The 14579-nt window shown below is 38.3% G+C and overlaps 1 protein-coding gene across 1 annotated transcript in view; it reads right to left on the minus strand.

Moving 5' to 3' along the window:
* The window catches only part of LOC124163101, a 60408-nt gene that overhangs the window by 1091 nt on the left and 44738 nt on the right, over nucleotides 1-14579 (minus strand). The gene's annotated exons all lie outside the window — the stretch shown is intronic.

Consider the following 14579-nt stretch of genomic DNA (forward strand, 5'->3'; position numbering starts at 1 on the left):
AACAAAAGGAGGACGACAATTATAGGGCATGAATTCACCAAGAAGCAGGATGGCAGCAGCGTTTATCACACCTTTTGCGCTATAAGAGTGTAACCGGCTCTCCGTTGGTATTTGCACAGGGGGCAATTACCATCGCGCCTTATCGATAAGATTTTCAGTGGCATCAAATACGATTATGTTTATAACTACTTAAAATTAGATGATGTTGTAATTTACAGTACCAACGTCAAAGACTATATTAAACAATTGAGAGTAGCGTTAATGCAGTTACGCCAGGCTAAGATCACTGTAAATCCGGAAAGAATTCTTTGGAGCAAAACGAAATCAAGTTTTTGGGGCACATAATTTCAGTAGAAGGACTGCATATTGATTCCGAGAGAGGGGAGGTCGTGCACGATCCCCAACGCAAAAATATAGAAGCAGCTATGAGGTTTCTAGGGATGCGTCGCTACTGCTCCCGTGTTATTCCAGGATTAATTAATCAGACGTTTTCAAGAGCGGTTTTCGATAAACCCTTAAGCCTCATATTCAAGTTATTAACCGCGGACTAGCCCGCGGGGTACCTTTACGGAGTCTCGTGAGATCTGGGTTAGAATTCCGGCCAGAAAATGTCATTTTTTCCTCTGCATGAATTTTCACACCTCACGCTGTTTTCGCATGAACTTGACTTAGCGTAGTTAAAGAGTTAGACCGTCATCAAAATGGTAAAAACAACTTAATTGTTAGATCGCAACTACTGAAAATGCCCGTCAAGCAATAAAAGCTCAATTTTTTCTTTAAATTAAGCAGTCGCAAGGAAGATTGTCATATCGAAAGGCATAGAAAGTGAATGGTTGGTTGTGTTCAGCCGCTCAGCCGTGGAGCTGTGCTGCGGCGGGCGGTAAATCGCAGCACGCCGCTTTTGCAGCAAGGTCGGATTCATGGGCGTACCCAGCGAGGGGCAGGAGGGGGGAGCTGCCCCCCCCACCCCTAGAAGCAAAAATCGCGAATGTCTTTAAAGGAAATAATATTTTTTCAAGCAAATAATTTTAGAAACTAAGTCATGGATATGGTTGGCGAGGAAAGGCAGCTTTTAGATGAGGTACGGAGGAGACAGAATGTATGGATGGAGCGAATCCTTAGCGGGGAGGGGATGTTGAAAATAGTGTTAGAGGGTTGAATGTTAGGGAAACGAGGAAGGGGAAGGAAAATAATAGGATTTTTGGATAGATTGAAAGGGAGTAGGCCTTAATGTGAATTGAAGAAGGTAGCGCTGGAAGGAAAGGGAGGCTCCCAGATCACTTCTTTAGTACTCCATGGAAACCTACCTTAATCGGTAGAATACTGTAATGATAATAATAATAAAAAAGAGCTGTTACAGTTTCCTGAAAGTGCTGATTTCATTCACCTTTTCCATGCTTAAATCTTACGTACAACTCGAACAACCATGGTTTGCCCCCCCCCCCCCTCTCTAGTTTTGATCCTGGGTACGCCCTTGGTCGGATTCGACCTCGGGGGAGAGTGGTGATGGGAGTTTAGTACTCAGTTATCTTTTGCACTAAGTGATCTGCAGAGTTGGTAAAAGTACTGAGAAAAAGTAAATTGGCTTAATTACAGTTACGTCATGAAAAAGTAATCAATTACGTGCATAAATTGCCTATTTTAAAAAGTAATCAGCAAAATTACAATTAAAATGTGGAATATTTGAATCATAGAAATTGATAAAGTTGCAATTTCACTTGCGTTAAATACAATTATAACTGCTGTGCAACAGTCATATTTTGTACCATCATAAGAAGGCTTCAACATAAGGATGGCTGAAACTTAATAAGAAAATTACATGGAGAGGGCGAAGTAAACTTCGATTTCGAGCAATTAACGGTTTCCATGAAAGTAACGATTCCTCTTTCACCGCAAGGAGTAAATTACAAATAGAAATTACATTTCGTAAAAAATATTCGTTACATAACTGCAAAAGTAATCGTTACAAGTAATCCGATCACTTTTACTCGACTATTTACCAGCACTGGTGATCTGTAATTTACTTCTGTGGTAAAATAATATTGTTGGAATTGCCGCCGAGTCTTTATTGCCGCAGCTCGTTAATTTACCATCAATGGCATCGACACCTGATGCAAACGAAAGCCCCCAAATTTTTTCATAAGAGGTCCCTCTGAAACCTCACCCCACTTCATCCAACTAGCTCATAAGATCTTCGCCGATTTTCTTTTATTTGACGGCCAAATGATTTGATTCCCTGGCATTACTTTAGGCATTTTGCCTGCTACGAAAAAGTTAGTTGCCTGACTGAGCGAAGTGAGTATGCAATATCCCATGAGTTCATATTCGAGAAACACAGTAAGTATGCAATGCAGGCGTGTCTTCGGTAAGTGGCGCGCAGACGTGACGGTAGTGGGAGCATGACTGTGAACTCCCACCCTCTGCAATTTCAAGTGCTTCGGCTTTGTTCAGCGTAGCGCATGAAAATCATCAAGTGAGTCATGGGAGAAACCGGAACCTTTCTCTATTTTCCAACTCGAGGGTCTGTTTTGTAGATGCTTCAGTATTAGATGGCGACATATGTTTTTTAATACCTTAAAATTTGGGTTTCTTACTTTTTTGTGCACGCCGAAAGTTGTTGATGCCTTATCCATGGTTGTATTAGACTATGGGTGAACAACAATTCATGAGTTTCCAAGGCTGTTGCCAGAATACGTTTTAGGTAGGGGTTCATTTTAGGAGTACGTCTCTGGGGGGCTCCCTTGAAGGGGGTACACATAAGACCGTCATCTCCACAACATTTCTGGGGCTGAACCCCTTGACTTGTTCGCTATGGCTTCGTTTGTTCCTGCAGTTGACTCAAACTGTCGAAACTAAGGTGGCGAGTGTAATTTTCAATGTGCTATTCCCATATCTTGTTCCTTTTCCATCATGTCAATGAGTTTGCGTCTGCCTCTTAGTAATTTTTTGGCTCACCCAGCGTAATTACCCAGGCATACCAAATGCAATGTCTTGCCAGTAACTTCCCTCAATCATTATTAGTGCTTCAAGGCCGGATTATATAAAAAAATAGCAGATAAATTGTCCATTCGGAGCACTTATCGTGAAGTTTGCAAATTCAAGTTCGCATACTTCATACGTCGCATGATCGATAGCGGCGCACAGTGAGCTGATATTGAAAAACGCTGGCCAAAACCTAAAAATGTTTTTTTTTCAATGGAAGTTGAAACTTAGCACATATATTGTCAATACATTAATGCATCTATTGATACATAACGTTTTCATAGGTTTTTTTCAATAATGTACATGTCCTTAAAGTTGAACAAAATTAGCAAAAATTGCCCGTATTAAATTTTTTTCTTAACTCAGAATATTAATACTAATGGTATAACTTTTGTAATATTAAAATTCAACCAAAATTCACATTGTTATTTATCGGTTTGTAATTGTTAATTTTCTTCGACTTTTACGAATTAGTTTTTATATTTGGGATCGATATGATACAAAATGGCGGACCTTGTTTGTCGTCAAATTTATGTTTCTATAGGATTGTAAGAATAGGGTCACCAAGTTCCCATGAGATTTTTACACCACATATGCTGCAAATCCTGTGGAGTGCGGAAGAGATTTTTCGACCCTGCGGCACAGCACAGCAGGCTGTAGGCCTCAAGAAAACCGTTATCGATGGATGTCGGAAAGAGTATATTTAAAGCTAAGAAGTTGAATTAAATATAAATTTAATTGTAAAAAATGCCATTTATTATAATTGATTTCTTCACTGTCTTGTGAAATTTATCGTCGTTACATTACAAAATTTCGCTGATTTCAGTAAATAGTTTTCCCATTTGCGTGTATTTAGGAATGAAAGAAGAAAAACTGCGAATTACTGTCAGATATTTGCACAAAAATTACAGACATGTGTTAGAATGTCCATCCGAAGACATAATCTGCGATTTTTTGGCCGTGCCGCGCAGTCCGTGGTTGCCCCCTTTACGCATGAAACACCACCACGCCACTATCGATAAGTTAGTGGCGTGTTTCACGTGTAGCGTGTTCGAAACCTGCGACGCAGCCGTAGTTTTCTTCCCGTGGACAAAAATATCATTATGTATACACAAGACCGTAGCCAGGGGAGGGATCAAGGGGGATTGACCCCCCCATCCGCCCCCGGAAATGAAAAAAATTAAATAGATACTTCATGCTCGCTTGGTGCTCACACGACGATGTAATATAGCGGCGCAGGGACATCTAGTAGTCCAATGAGACGTAAGTCAATAATTATTCTAAGCGAATTTGTAGGTGCAGTGTGTGAAATAATAGTGCTGTGAATTAGTAGAGAGGTGAGTGACTTATGAGCCTACTGAGGGACCGCAGAATTGACATCGACACCGAGGAGTTAATTCATTTGGTCGCTGCAAAAAAAAGCTAGAAGGCTAAATTCAATTTTATAATAATATTTTTATATTTTCCTTTAAGGGTTTATAATAAATATGTATATTTAACCGTATACGCTATTTCATTTATCTTATAAAAATAATTTTATGTTAGTCTACTATTCCATAAACCCCCCCTCGAAAATATTTTCTGGCTACGGCCTTGTGTATACAAAGAGTTCCTTCAACGTTTTGTATACATATATCGATGCCTCTTCCAGCGCTGAGTCGAAAAATGTGCGAACATCATTTGATATCTCCGAATTCTGTGCTGTTTCCTTTCGTATGAATGATTCTTTTACGGGAAGCACTTTTACTCATTACTAGTCGTAAGATTTGAACTCCATCCGTGCTGACTGGGGTTCGCGACATTGCGATTTATTCCGTTTGTCTTTGTTCTGATTGTCGAAATCGGCGATGATTTTCATGGGCTTCCTTGTTATTCCAGAAAATTCAAAAGCGTCTTTAGTCCGTATAAAAATGTCTCAGGTCATGTGTTAGCATTTTGAGCAATTCCATCTTCAATATTCACCACCAAGGACGTAAATTTATGATTTTTTTTCCTTATTGGATTCTGGTCAACCGTATTCCCTACTGTCTGTCGAAATGCCTTCTAGGGAAATATTCCCTTTCCGAAGTTTTGCGAAATAGTTGAGTTACCGAATGGCAAATATTCGCAGTGGATGGCGGCTGGATTAGCATATTTTCATTCAAGGATCTTCCGTTATGTTTTAGCGCTGAAGTTCATCGGCTAAAACCGTGCGTCAGCATTAAATCTCTCAGTTACAAATATTATTAGTCTTAAGTCGCATATAAATATTATTTTTTATTATCAAGACTTCTTCCCTGTACTTGACTTACACCGTTCTAAATTTCCTCAAGCGGACGAGGGAAGAATCGGAAATGAAGTTGTCAATTGCCTTATGTTTCATCCAAGGACGTCTACGAAACTTGACCTCAACGAAGGTCAGTAACTTCCAGCGTATTCGTGTCTCACTTCCTTCCTTTAGCTTGAACACATCTGGGCGCATCTGAAGCTCGAACGATACATATTTTAGCGTATATATGTGTAGTATACCGAATTATTTATGATGTTTAACGCTCTTTAGCAACTTAATGCCTTTAATCGCTCAATTGTGGATTCTGCGAAAGTTCATGACTAACTTAAGCAAAATATTTCTTCCACAATTAATCGTGAACTTTAAACCATGACTGTACCTACTGAAGACCCGTGGCCCTAAGATGCCTGAAATTCTGTGGTTATGTATCGCATGTACAGTGATCATTTGTTAGCTTTCTTTTGACTGCTTTGGTTATATAATCTAGCGTGCCAAAACTAAGATCTTAACAGGGAACGTTGTGGAGATAAGAGATTCTCGGAAATGGTTGTACCTTGGTTTTTTTCTCGACAAATTAAGGGAGTTATGTTAGTGAATGCGTATGAGCCCAACTGAATTTTACGGGGAGTTTTTCGAAGTTTTAGATTCCGCTTGAAGGTTTCTGGTCAGAAGGACTCTTTAAGCGTTAGACTTGATAAAGTAATATTTCTATTTTTACATGCTTAGCCACCGCATTGTAAAGGAATATCGCAGTGGTAAGAGTAGGGTAGACCGGGACGCGTTCACATGTTCTGTTCGTACACGTACATACACTGTTCTTTCAAAATGTGAGATTTCGTGCATATCGCAATTCAGTCTATTTTGATTTGATATATCCTGTCGGGCTTCTTTCCTGCTTACTATTGCGTTCTCGAAATCTGAAGATACTCATCTATCATAGAAGTTAATATTTTCTCGCATTTTTCTTACTTAATAAGTCGGCGCTCATGAAAAGTATGTATTAATTTGAATGAGAGATCATTCGTTCAATTTCTTTTCAATTCAAATCCATTCATATCATTCATTATTTCGGTAGAATTAAGGGGAAAATGTCTAATCATGATGTGAACTAGTGTTCAGGAGAAAAGAATTACTAGAGGGCATGTTTAAACACATACCGTGGGGCAGTTTTACACGAAATTGTATGTATTCTTATGTTTTATGTATTGTTTTGAACTTTCTTATTGATCTTATCTTAACATTCGTAAATTTCTATTATTTTTATTGATGATAGTCGTGTATTGCATGGAATTAACACCATTGCCTCGTACAATGTTATTTCGATAATAGTTAACAGAAAAATGTCACATCTACGCATTTACTCTATTTTTACTCCTATACAAGATTTCGATTACTTAAAAGCTGGCTATTTATTGTTAGATTTTCATCGTTTACAACTGATATAGGTGGTCGAAACGGCTGGGTTTCTTACTCAATATTTGCCCGCATTTTGAACAGGAGGGTCTGGATCTCAAAGGTATAGTCCTGCAATTCAACAACTTGATATAGTACTGACAAGTAGACTGATAACATCTTTAAATTTGGCTGTGTTTGAATAATTTAATAAATAAATAAATTATGAAAACTTTTTCATCGAATGTTTTAATAAGCTGCAAGGCACCCCATAATTGGTAAACAACTGTCTTCCGTACGGCCCTAGAGAAATGACTTCTACCGCTACGTTTATATTCACTATGAAAATGCTTTGAACTCTATTTATCAATGCTATGTTTTTATTTTGTTTACTTTTGTTCTGTTTGACGACATGTACCGCAACGCTTTTGTGTACCTGATAAATAAAGATATAAATAATTGTTACTAAATTCACATAAGTATATATATTGTATCCTACAAGCCGCATAAAAAGCGTTAGGTATTAGGGCACCATTCTGGAAACTGAAAATATTTTCTCAAAACTTTTTGGGTATGTTTATCAGGGTATCTATATTTAATCAACACGTCCTTGTGTGGGTGTAATTTTTTGTATTTTGGAACTGTGGAAAATAGAATTTAATCATCGCGTCCTTGTCTAATTGATTTGATTATCTGAAAATGAGTTGTATAGTGTGTTACAGCCTGTTGTTAGTGATAGTACAAGAATACCAGATTGGGGTGTAGTCGAATCACTAGAGAATAATATTGATAGATGACCAAGGTTTGATGGAATGATCTTTCGGGAATCGTGCCAGAATCACTATCGAAAGTTTTGGAATACCTATCCCGAGTTTGTTTTCTGAGAAAGAGTTAATCTATGGCTTGTTGTGTGATTTTTCTTATCCCCGATAATTCTTTTCACGGTTCCTTGTTTCACTGACAGTGAAATCATTTTGTTGTTCTGATCCGTAGCTGATTAGTGCCTGAAATAATTTTGAATAATCGTGGCCTCTCACGAGGAATTCTGATTGGCGAATTGGCTGTGTTTTTGCCGCCCTTTCGACGACCTTGTAAAAGGCTGCTGCCTGGCTTCTATAGCCCCTGAAATTAGTATGCACTTGCTCCCGATTCATTTCAAACAGCTAGAGAATGAACATTTTCTCCATTAATGGTGTAGATTTACGTAGACAGCCACCATCTTTCTCTAAAGGATATTATTTGAAGCTCCTTTCTAGGAATTACACCGTCTGTTGAGTGTGTAACGTGAATATTTTTGCTTCTCCTGTTGTGGAAACATGCAAGGCCTATGAAATAATACACGTGCTATATGTGAAGTAAAAGTGAGCACATTTATGATTTACATAATTGAGATTTGATGACCCTTTAAGTACGAAATTCGACGTTGTAGTTTGGTTTGCGTCGTTTCGTAACTTGAATCCTCAAAATAGTCCACGTCCTTGAATGTTACGAGTTGTATGCTGGTAAAGTAGTAATAAAATTCTTTGAAGTTTTTGAGCATTTATATATGCATTTAGAATTCTCTATTTTTATAAATAGTAAGTCAAAAGTTGAAAGTCTTGAAATGAGGTCAAAACAAATACGTAAATTCTAATTTTATGTCTCATACGGACAGCTTGATGAATTTTTTTCCCTGTAGAAGCATAGTTACCTAAACATTACAGGCACTATCAGACGTGGCATTTAAACGGTTTATCTTTGTCTCTCTTTTATATTTTTTCACTTTGTTGACGCTTCCTGCTGATTGATTTCGTACAACGCGTCTTTCCGGAATTTCGCTTTGTGACCACAAACAGCGCCAAATTGAAGAGGCTTCGCCTTGCCCTGGCGAACTCGGGCTTGTGCTGCGATCTTGCGGTCATGATTATCACCAACTGACTCGCCGCGCTGGCGTCATCGCAGCAGCAGCAGTGTATGAATCCATGATGAAGAGGAACCGAGGCGGGACGCGCTCTCAATGCGTGAAAGCGAAGCCGTGTGCGGGTTCGAGCGTCCGAGTTGGACTTCGCGGTAGTTGCGGTCAACGCGAGCGATAATCCCATTCGTCCACGGTCGATGTCGTATTAGTGTGAGCGGGGGAATTTCACGCCGGGAAATCCTTGTCTCGTGATGCGATTTTATTTGGAATTTCCCCTTCAGCTATACCTTCCGTTGATTATTCAAAGGGAACGTTATTTGCGTTTAAATTATTTTCTTGCCTACTAAATTCACTTTACAGTTATTTTTTTCGTTAATATAACGGCCACTAATGTTGAAATGGAAATACATCGGGAAAAATAATATAGAAATTGCGGAAAGCACACTGTTTTGCGTGAAAAATTTGTTGGTGGTACTTGCCCAATCGGCAAGCACAATACATACTCATGAAGGTAGTAGGTCTTATTAAGATGTGCTGTCAAAGTTGATTATTGTAATTTTGCTGCTATCTTCGTATCCACATATTGGGATAAATTAACTGTTTTCGCCAAAGTTCCAAAACTTACGTGCGAAGTGCTTTAAGCGTATTAACTTCATCAGAATACATAAAAGCCACATGGGCGTACCTGGTGGGGGGCAGCTGCCCCCCCTAGAAGCAAAAGTAAACTTAGTTCGAAACGAATTTGTTGAGAAATTTTTCTTTAAATCCAAGAATAGTGATATTAGTGTAAAATATGTAATTAAAATTAAAATATTTTTCCGAGCAAATAATTTTCAAAATTAATAAAGGGCTGTTATTATTTTCTTGATATTTTGTTTTCATAAGCTTTTCTTTTTTGCAACTTTAACTACCACGGCTAGCCCCCCTCTAGTTTTTATCCTGGGAACGCAGTTAAAATTACCGAAATCGCTTTTGGTTGAGGTTTTACCTTTTTATTTTTCAAAATTATCGCGATAAATTTACTTGTTACCGTTACATAAGCGAATGTTGTTTAAGTATTTCGAAACGAGAACTAAGGTTGACGTGAATGGTGCTGAATTGATTATGGCCATCACAATCTAATTATCGCTAAATTATTAGCCTTAATTCAAACAAGTACTTGTTTTAGAAACCCGCTTGATATATTTTGGGATAAAATGAAATAAGTCAATCAAGTTTGTGAATACTTGCAAGCATTAGCGAAGCTGTATGATCATGGCCAAATTTCTGCAAATCTCCGAATTAATCGCTTTGTTTGTGCTTATCAGAATGGTTCATGGAAATGCCTCCATTTCATCCATGTTTTGTAAACAAAGATAATCTTTATCTCTCATCGCCATCCTCAATTCAGTTCGGTAGCTAAGCTCCTTGTGCATTTAGTTCAATAACATTCCCATGCTTTGCAATCAACATTTATGTTTTATAGTTTCCTCCTCACTCATCCATGAACTCAGGAAGCTTCTTTCGCCTCTAGTTCAAAATATCAATTTTGTTTGTCAAACATGAGCCACGTTATCTATAATTAAACACCCGGATTAAAGTTTATATTTCAAAGGTCATTCATATCATGGAGGAAAACATAGTGCGGAGCGAATAACCGTGCTGCTGTGTGTGAACAGATTGGGTATGACAAACTCTAGCCTATTGTTATCGCCTTGGCTCAGAAGTCAAGGTGTTTCAAAAATGTTTAAAGTTTTCCGACGGATTACATAGTAAACAGGAATAACGTCAATGTATGAGCTATTTGAAATGTTCGGAGTTATTTTTTTAAGGCTTGGACAAGTAACTGAAGAAGAAAAATTCCAATTTTCATCGATAACTGCTGGGCACCTGGAGAAACTCCAAACCGGACAAAATTTAAGGTAAACTCCCTACCACCTAAAAATCACCATGTATTAGTTACAACCAGTTGACCCTTAAATTTTGCTTCATAAAAATACTGTACAGTACTTGATATACGTCTTACCGTTGGATTGCTCAAAGGTGTACTTGTTAAAAAGTAACTTCAATAGCGTCAGATGTTGAAATGGGGGGGTGAATTTCGTGTTTTTTTATCACGAGCGAACGGCTGAATGGGGAATCATTACTTTCCTTTTTAAAAAAATCTACCAAAATGTTTAAATGAACTGCGATTTGATATATGGGCTAACGATTCTCGGAAGTATTCTGACCTCATTTTTAGGCTGTGGAATGAAATTTATTGAATGTCGGCGATCCTGCTTGGTCAACTTTATTATCTAAAATAAATAAATTAATTACACTTGTTTGTTGTAAAAATACGGACGGATTTTTTTCTCCGTTTCCGATGCTACTTCTTACGATGTTACGAACCGATATTGTAATCATTAATGAAGACGTTCATGCTTTTTTAATAGAAAAGTCAGTTACAGTCTACTTTTATCGGATCCCCAATTTTCGTCGAATTTTCTCCAAATTACGGATTTTTCACTTATTTCTCTTTCTTGAGAATCTTAGATATGGACCAAAGCCTTGCGCGCAACAATTAAAGTAATTGTATGCTTGGTGCTCACCTTTATGAGGGAATGGTATATTATCTACATCGGCGTTCATGACAGATGACACCAGACGATCGAATCAACAAGCAGCCAAGTGATATCAAATTATATTGTACAATAATTCGTCCTTCTTAATTATATATAATCCGAGGGAATTGATATCGGATCGGATTATGCTCGGGTGGGTAGGGTCGGGGCAGGGTGTTTGTACGAATGACCTTATTTCCTCGCCGGTCCAAGGTTTATATTCGAAAAAATCATTTTCTCAGCTCGAGATAAATTATTTTCCTCCGACGGTAACAGAAAGTGGACATTTACTCTTATTTTCTCTCATTTCGCTGCGACGCTTGTTGATTCGATTGTCTGTTGTCATCAATTAAGTAAGCCGATGTACCATTCTCTTATTGAGATAAGTTCATATGTGCCATTAGTTTAATTGTGGTTACTCCGCTTTCGTCCGTATCTAGTGTTGTTTAGAAAGGGTAAAATGTGAAAAATCGTGAATTTTGTGAAAATCCGACAAAAATTGGCCATTCGATAACATTAGACTGTCACCGAAAAGTCTTCGGCTTTATGGTCCAATAAACAAAAGTCTTCCTGTCATCGCAGGTCATCTCGTGGCGAAAGCCCTGCTAAAACTTTGAGAAATGAAGCCAGTGTGTGTGGGGCAATGATTGCGCTTCCTGGTGAAACTTGTGGACCGCCAACTATTTCCCAGGAGTTGATGTTTCGGAAAAATTACGCCCGCCAGCTGGGGAACGCTCTCACCACTGTATTTCAAATCGGGCTGAAACTCTCATCCTTTGGCATCGTTGCGAACTTGAAAAGCTGGTGATAATTTTTTATGAGGAATTCAACTGCTTTATTTTGGCTCCGGAAGTCCCATTATTGACTAGCGTCTTAATCGATTCAGAAATGACCTGGTCGCTCCATAGAAATGTGTTAATGTATAACATTTTTTTATTATGGAGGGAGGTCGTGTGCGATTCGTGTGATAACACGAATAGATGCTTGAGAGAGTGCCAAACGCGTATCAAAACAGCAAAGATAAGGATTAATGCTACAGCGTAATTTGAATTATTGAAAGATTTTGATAAATCTAAATGTATTTTAGTTTTTTTTATATTCGTTGTTACCTTTTTGAACATCCTAATGAAAAACTAAAAGGAAGATGATAGTATAAAATTTAGATTCACGTATAGAATACGGTTTCTATCGAAAATTATTGTTTTTGTCACCCTGTTTTTCACAATCCTGGTACATGTCATCCAGGTGAAATCGTTTCTTTGAAGAGAAAATCAATAGTATCAAAATGGGATCAGTTTTTTACTATGCAGCTCATTGCGATCGAAACACTTAAGTCAATGTTGCCTCGAAATACTGTCGAATTAACTCAGTTAACATATTTATCAACTCTATTTTCGCTGTTAACGCGAAGCACGGCCTAATGCACTATGATAATAATAATAATAATGTCGTTTATTTTCGTAGGCACTGGGGCCCATGAGAAAATAAAAGTACAGCTTTCTACATTTCCATCTTGGTAGATAAAAAGAAGTAAAAAAGTAAATAAACATAATTACAGACAAATGCAATCAGTGCAGACCGCCAAGAGCATAAAAAAAACAATACAATATTTTCTACAAAAAAATAAATAATCGCACTTAGATATAACATACTAAATACAAGAATTTAAGGTGATGTTTGAGAGTATGATGAAGAGCTATGTATATCCCGTAACTGAAAACAACCATTGACTGGTCAATACAACTGGGCACATTATTAGGTAATTGGTGAGTAGGACATCGAAGAAGTACCTTCACTGCCGTACGAAATACCATGTTCAACTTGCGTGGTAAATTCTCTTTTTGTCTTTATTCACTCGTGGGAAAAAATGAATTTTCGGACTTCAACTACGAATGTATATTCCTAAGTTTTGTGTGATGACTTATCATAGTAAGAATGGCCTCTCGTGATCCCTTCGGCGTCTTCTGAATGTACGAGGTGTGTTAAGAAAATAACGAGAAATTTTTTTAAATTTATCGCGAGTTAGGAGAGTTTGATTTTTAAATTTCTTGATAGTGTAGTTACCGTCATCAAAGAAAACGAAATGCATTGATAGCGATTCCTCACCCACCATTAGTGTATTCATAACATGCAAAGTATTTGGTTTTAGAAATCCCAGTTTAGACGAATGGCAACGGTCAATTTTAAGCTCATTTGAAAAAGGCCAGATTGGCGCCGATGCGATTCCGATCCACGTGACGTCACATGGACCTAGTTTCTATTCGATAGGAGTTTTACATCGTCCGAGATTACTAATGCATGCATGAGGTACAGATCTCAGGGAACCATGCCTTAATAATCACCTATTAAAACTGCCTATGGTCGGAGAGTTTCCTTCGTTTGATAGGGGAATAATAATCCTTATTTAACGAATTTAAGTATACCGGGACTAGCCACGGTGATAACTTTTACGGGTGTCACCCGCAATGCACAATTGTGCGAAAAATCCACAGAGAAAAAATCATCGCCTTGACCGGGATTCGAACCCGGATCCCGGTCAAGGCGAAGGATTTTTTCTCTGTGGATTTTTCGCACAATCCTTATGTAAGCCAAGCGCTACGTGCTAGCAGGGTACTCGGCTACCTGCTAGCAGCCTGCGTCGTATCAGCGCTCAAGCCTCGCCCCAAGGTCACCTCACACGGCGACAGCTGGAACCAGAAATACGTCACACGGACTTTTCCCATCATTCCTACTTAGCAGTCGCGTTTACGCGCGCTTGAAATTTTTCACTTTTCGTTTAATCGCGAAAAATAGATATCGTCATTCGAAAATCTAAGAGCGTGAAATGCGTACTCCAGGAGTAATAATCTTTCGATTTAGGCAATAAAAAAATAATAGGAAACCACCCTATTGTGTTGGTATACATGCCCCTGGAGTGTGATAAAATTTTCAGCTGTATTCATAGCTTACTTTGTTTGCGGCAGCCGCTGAGATATTTTCATGAGCTGGGCGATTTTCGGCTCGCACTTTATTGCTTACTCGTGAAGTTTTGGCCAAAGACAATGCTGTAACGATGCCCTCCCAGCCTCCATATTCGCCATACATGGCTGCGCGTGAATGATTTTCTGTTTCCAAAAGTAAGGAGAACCGTAAAGGGCCTTCGTTTTACTAGCATAGATGAAATTAAAATAAATCACTGACAGAGCTAAAGGGTATTACAAATATCGAGAAATATTTCGAGGATCGGATGCAGCACAAGTGCTTTATCTATAATGGGGACTATTTTGAGTGCGACGAAATTAATGTAGACGAATGGATAAATAAATAAAAAAACTAAACTCCCCGTTATTTCCTGATCGCCTCGTATTTCAGTAATCCTAGCATTATAAAAAAGATGATTTTATGAATGGAAAGGAGCTGATGAGGGGGTCGTTACGTGGTTGAAGGAAAGGCTAGAGAAGGGTCGGCAATGGATCTT

This window comes from Ischnura elegans, chromosome 7, assembly GCF_921293095.1.
Source record: "Ischnura elegans chromosome 7, ioIscEleg1.1, whole genome shotgun sequence".
NCBI lineage: Eukaryota > Metazoa > Arthropoda > Insecta > Odonata > Coenagrionidae > Ischnura > Ischnura elegans.